This window comes from Panicum hallii, chromosome 2 (genome assembly GCF_002211085.1).
Source record: "Panicum hallii strain FIL2 chromosome 2, PHallii_v3.1, whole genome shotgun sequence".
Lineage (NCBI taxonomy): Eukaryota > Viridiplantae > Streptophyta > Magnoliopsida > Poales > Poaceae > Panicum > Panicum hallii.
Genome location: NC_038043.1, coordinates 48,654,348 through 48,660,818, shown reverse-complemented (window position 1 = coordinate 48,660,818; position 6,471 = coordinate 48,654,348). Strand labels below are relative to the sequence as shown.

The following is a 6,471-nucleotide window of genomic DNA, read 5'->3' as shown; positions in this document are numbered from 1 at the left end:
CGTAGTTTCTGGAAAGTGTCTGGTCGAGCTAGCTGCGATAGAGGGCAAGAAGGTTTGAGACGTTGAAGTTACTACAACTTGCGTGTCCGATCGATCTTGTGTTTGGATTTTGTTGGGGGTGAAAGCGCTGGAACGAACCAACGGCGACTTTGGTCGTTAGGTAGGTAGATGACTAGCATCCAGTTTAGATTACAACGCATCACTTTCAGAGCAGGTAGGAGTAGTACTTACAACGGACAAGGTAGATTAACGCCAAAGTTTCCCCTTTTTGATTGATCTGCCGACGGATCGTGATGATTTCACCGGAAGCGTCGGGACCGCGCGGCCGCTGTTACGGGTTGGCAGGCCCGGCTCGGCGGCGAGGCGTGAGCGAGATGAGTCGCGGCGGGAGAGGGGGGAGGCGGAGGTGCCGCACTGGCTTGCGCGCCCGCGGCGGGCTCTCGACTGTTTGCCAATGGAGGATGAATTGCCGAGGGAGGAAAAGTCGTGGAGTCAGGCCACGCGCCGACGACGCCAATGGCCCATGGGCTATGGCAATGTTGCCGCGCATTGCTGGACTTTGTGACATGGCCCATGTATCGATGGGTGGCCGTGTCGGAGGATGCGGCCCAAATCATGTTTTTCCTTTCCGTTTCTCTTTTCATTTTGCGTTCCCAGTACAATAATAATGGTACATGTTTTAGTCTTTTAGATTGTTTTAACAGTGGAACGTAGTTATTCCACGATATATTTCAGATTCTTTATGGTAAAAAGATTGCTCCGTGGTATATTTTGTACTGGTTTATTGCTTTTTGTTATGTTGTGATATTGTTCCGTAAATAAATTTTGAATTGATCAAGCAATTAATCCGTTGTTCCGCGATACTCTTTATGTTGTTCAACCAGGCAAAATTCATTATTCTGTGTTATATTTATTGTTGTTCCAGCTTAGAATACTCCATCTTGAGAAAAATGTTTCTTCAAAATATCATCTACGTACACATAGCCAAGTGTAATTTTATTTTGAAGATCTCGTCGCAAAAAACACAATGGTGCACTCAAAACTAAATTTAGATACTTTGCTTGATATAACCAAACTACTTTTACTTTAATCGGATTAATATGTGACGTAGCATTGCATGCTCTATATGGTTGCTCTGTGAAGCTCGCAACTTCAAAATAAGACCGTCCCATAAGCCCTTGGACAACTCAACATCTTTTGACGGCAGAATTAGAAGAGCTGGGAGGGACATCAATTGCAGGTGAACAATTGAAGAACCCGTGTGGCTGCAGAAAAGAAGAAACAACATGATTATAAACTGTTTAACATCATAATATATCCAACTGAAGATGTAAGAATCAACTAAAGGTCCTATTAATTCGTTTCAACAAAAAATAAAAAAAAACTATTAGTCTTGAGAAAGTAGGATTAGGCTACTGATTTGACAAGTCGCACCAACGAAGAAAATTATACGACACTAGATGGGGCCATTGGTACCATGAGCATGAAGCCGATATGCTCCACTGGCATGACTGGCCAGTCTTCCAGCCTTGGAATATGCGTGGTGCCAAACACATACCTATAGACATGAAATACTTACATTGGTGAGAGTTGCTAGCAATAAATTGGCAATTTCCCCCCAAATTCTAGTGTATGATGGTTAATGTTTGACAACATAGTGTGCGAAAATGAAGTACCAAAGAACAATGTCAGTTTCCTCCAAAGGTCTATCTTTTTTGACCCATGTAGGTAAACCGTCGCCAATGCGAGGATTCTGATTGGGGAACTCTCCTCCAGGGAACATCTCATCACGATTGTACTGTGTGACCCAGAGATTGTGTTTTAGGAAGCCAGCTCTTCTTAGAAATTGCGCCTCAGGTAGAGCGAACGGCAAACAGTTTCGACCAGGTACAAGCTTGTAACCAGTTGGTTGCCCCGTACGATTCACTGTTCTTGTGTTCCGTACCTGATCAGCAAGAAAGACAAAGCATCAAAACAAACAATATTAAGCTATGTTTGGTAGCCTGAAGTGTATTCATAGTTATGTGTGCTTTTGTAATATTTGGCATTGTTATTCATGGAAGTAGCTCCTCAGTGACATAGTGGCTCTATCTTTATTACGTAGATGTTTGTTCTGTTTAGCTAATTATTGAAGGCCAAACTACATCCATTATCATGAAAAAACAATCAAAACAACCAAACGGCAGATGATGAACAATACATCAATACCATAACGTAATGTCGGTCAGAACAAGTGAAGGCATTGATAGTATGCAAGCATGAGCTCTTACAATCCAATGACGCGCAGATAAAGAGTCACAGTCTCGCATTGCTTGTAACTCAGATTTCAGTAACTTCTCTTCAGCATAGAAGGCGTTGTGATTAACATTATGTGGACCTGCACTTTCAACATTGACATTGACCTCGACAACCTATGGGAGGAGAAAACAATATGTGTCACTATCAGTCACCATCATGTTAGGTGTATTGCAGATGTATATTGTCATACAAGCTAGCTTGATACACCCCTAACTAATAGGTGTGTTCTCTCATACTAAAGAAATTTTCATTTAGTGTACATTGTAAAAATGTGACAAACTATTTTAATTAAATATAAAGAAAATAATGGTTCTCTTCAAGCTATATTTTCTAGTCCAAGAAATAGTTAAATTTGATGTGCTCAAAGAAATTGTAAAATTCTTTTTGCAGGACATTGAATTAAAAAGTGACATTCAAAGGCATATATATATATATAATGCAGGTCACCTGATTATGAGCCTCATTAGGTTTGCAATCAACAGCCATATCCATACGGGCAACAAAGAAATGCTGATGTATGGGTGCGTATAGACATGGGGCAATAGTTGTGCCATATTTCCTTGATTCCCCAGGCACTAGAGCTCCCAAGCTGAGAATTCCGGTAAGCTTTACTTCTGCTTCTATTTTGCCATCCTACAACCAAGTGGTTTAACAAATAAATAGAGGGAAACCTAAATTACCATAAATCAAAACCTTGTAGCTTCAAAAGATTTGGTGATCTTGGTCTTTTATGGATAACTTTGCAAACTTATAATTCTCATGAGATTGACAATTGAATTCTTTGATGCTTCACTTTGCAGACTTATACATCCTCATGAAATTTACACTTTGAAAAGTAATACAAGTAATCTTAGTCTTTGTAGGTTATACTAATTATTGTGTAAACAAAGGTTCAATTAATTGGATGCTTGCCTGATAAAAGTGCCAGTAGAAACCATATTCATAGTTTGCAATTGTACATATAAATGAGACAGTGAGCCTCCTTGATCGCCTAACTTCTGCTAAACCACTTCTCCAATCCTGATGTTTCCAAAGAATCCCGTGGTCCTCCTCATGTAAACAAACACAATTCTCAATTGTCTCCACTCCACCAAGGAAGTTTGTGAAATGTGCGTCAAAATACTTTATGTAGCCCAAGCAATCACACCCCTGCATGAAAATCAAATATATAATATAAGTCAAAAGAAAGTTAAGAAGTACAACGAGTGAGATCTACAAGAATTGAATGAATGACCTTCTTAAGAGAATGGGCGCATTTTCCAAGTCCATCTTCTCCAGCATCAAATGCATTCTTGCGACGATGAGGTTCATTTGGATCTCCATACGGAACAACCATCTCAACAAAGCTCAGCCTATGCGCTATAGGTCGACGTCCACGGCTACCATCAAGATATGCAACGGAATAGAGAACTAGACCCTCTATGGGGGTGAAGCCAATACGAAAATTCCACTGTCCAACACCATTATGCATCAATATGGGGCATATTTTTGTTATTATTACCATACTTTCCAAATTATAATTCACTTTGATATTATCCTAAGTGAAATTTATCCAACTTTAGCTAAGTTTATAGAAAAAATCTACAATACCAAATAAATGCACAATCAAGACATATTTCATCGTCAATAAAACTAATTTGATATTATATATATTGGTTTTTTCTATAAACATGGTAAAAATTAGAGAAGTTTGACTTAGCACAAAAATAAAGTGAACTATTATTTGGAATGGAGGGAGTAGATAAGAATATTGCAACAACTAACCTTTTGCCATTCCACAAAATAGCCATTAACACGGAAACTTGGACCCTCAGGCTGATCGATAACAAGTGGTTTTACATCACTTCGGTCAACACCACCTCTTGTTTCGCCAGGGGTGTAGTTTCTCAAATAATCTGATGGGGGAAGGGGAACCAACTTTTTATCTTCAAATTCTATGACAGCATTGTTTTGCATATCAACAACAATATGTATCCCCTCCACAGGACGTGCATAACCATTCTCCATAGGGCAATCACTCTCAGTTCTGCAAAATATTATGGGCTTGCTAAGCCTGCGACTAGGACCATCAGCCTCGCTGTAGTAGCCAGCACACCTAAAGATTTAATAGCAATGTTCACATTCCAATTTTGTAAAGGTGGAGTCAACTGGAAAATATAACAAATTCAAGAAGCTTTATTTATTTGCAAATAACTTACCATGCATCTACCATAACAAGATCCATGTCGTATATGCCTCTTCTTTTCATAGCTTCAATAAATGGCAAATGACTCTTGACTGTAGCTTCAACTTCAGCATACTCCACAGCATCCTTTGGGGAAAAAAATCAAATTTGTAGATATTTATAGATAGCTTTGTAAAAATAAATGTTGTAGAATTAGCAAACAACGGCCGTAGTAAATGATTTCGAGGTCAATAGGTACTATTTCATTTGGCATAAAGACACAAATATTCATATGCCAGACAACATTCTGAGTGGATCTAATAAAGTATATACCATTGCAGGTTGAACATCGGGAACGACCGTGGATGATATCACCTTGCCTCTGTCATGTCCACCCCTAGCAGCTGCATGCACCTCGGAGAGTTCTACTATCCAAATGCTAGTCTCATTTGATTTCTTGTTGTAGACAACAAGTCTAGCCCTCCTAGGAGGCAACCTGCTAGGAACAACAACAGCTGAACCTTTGGCTCTAGGGAGCAACGATGGCTGGAAAGGTGGGAAGAAGTAGGCATCAGCTAGTGCCACGACATCCTTTTCTGGCTCCACCAGCACAGCTTCAACGAAACGCATACTGTCTCTTTCCTGCATGTTATAATACAACTTCAATTTGTCACTCAAATCCTTAGTTTTCAAGAAGCTTGTGTCGAAAAGATTCTGAAAGATTATTTTTGTTGGCAAACCTCTGGAGATTTTCCAGCAGCTCTTACAGTTGCTACAGCAACTCTAATTTCAGCAGCAGACAGTGGGTCTAAAGGGTGTCTTCTCTGCTGAGTTCTTGTCATTATAGGTATCCCTGCAATGTTTTTCCATCCAGCAAAATATCATTTCAGTTAAGACGTACACATGCAAATTTTGAGAACTATTGTCAAAGCTACGAAGCATGCATCATTCCACCCTTAAGTTATCTACGAAGCATCGATCGCCTGTTGCTTGATATGCCTAGCCCTACGTAATTAGCTCGCCATCCTTACTGACATGTGGCGGCCATGTAGGTTCCTTTCTTTTCTTGCGTTTCTTTCTTTTCCTTTGCTCGTTTCTACCGTGCAATCCTTTCGAAAGTCAAAGAATGTCGTTTGTCGTCAGTCATTCTTGGAATTTACTCAACTAGATATTCAGAGTTCCGTTGTCTACGAAGTTTTGAAGATTATTATCATTTTTGTTAGTAACACTTGGAGGTTATAAAAATAGTTACGGGAAAATTTGTTAGAAAGAATAACTTATTTAGAAAGTGCAGGCGGTATGTAGATTGTATAGAAGATCGCCTGCCGCGCCGTTACCAGTACAAAGCCAAGGCAGTCACAGTTGTAATATAAGTTGTTGCCGTCTGGTATGCAATCGATCGTGACATTATTGTCTTTATTTGATTGTGCACTGCACTTTTGTTTTTTTTCGTTTTGGAGAAAATTCACTTTCCCGTTAGCTTTATTTAGGAGGATTGGCCAGGTTTCACAAGCCACTCATCAGGTGGCAGGCCCAGATAATAATTTGTTTACATGTACGGAGGTCAAGTTGTTCTAGTTATTAGTTTAGAGAGAGAGAGAGAGAGAGAGAGAGAGAGAGAGAGAGAGAGAGAGAGAGAGAGAGAGAGAGGGGTGGCGAACCCTGTGTACCATACCATTGGATGCCTTCTTGGTGGAGCGCTGGGCGACCTCCGTGACCACGGCAGTACCTCCTCCATTGGCCACGCGCTCGGTGCTCGCAGCGGCTGTCATTGCCGCCACTGGGGCGCCGTGGCAGGCCATTGGAGCTAGCGGCAGGCCTACTAGCTAGGGGCAGCGTTCGAGCGGGTGGGAGGTCGACGCTGCTGTGGGCTGTGGCCGTGTTGGGTATTGCTTGTGCCTTATTCGGAGAGCGAGCTGAGGTGCCCGGGCTCACGTACATGATTTATATAGGAAAGATGACCGGCCAGCCGGGGAGTCCTTCTCGAATCTGCTTGACCCAAACTCCAT

At 41.0% G+C, this 6,471-nt stretch overlaps 1 pseudogene; it reads right to left on the bottom strand.

Moving 5' to 3' along the window:
- Nucleotides 1–1,081: 1,081 nt before the first annotated feature.
- LOC112881182 lies at nucleotides 1,082–6,264 on the bottom strand (annotated as a pseudogene).
- Between the last annotated feature and the right edge of the window lie 207 nt (nucleotides 6,265–6,471).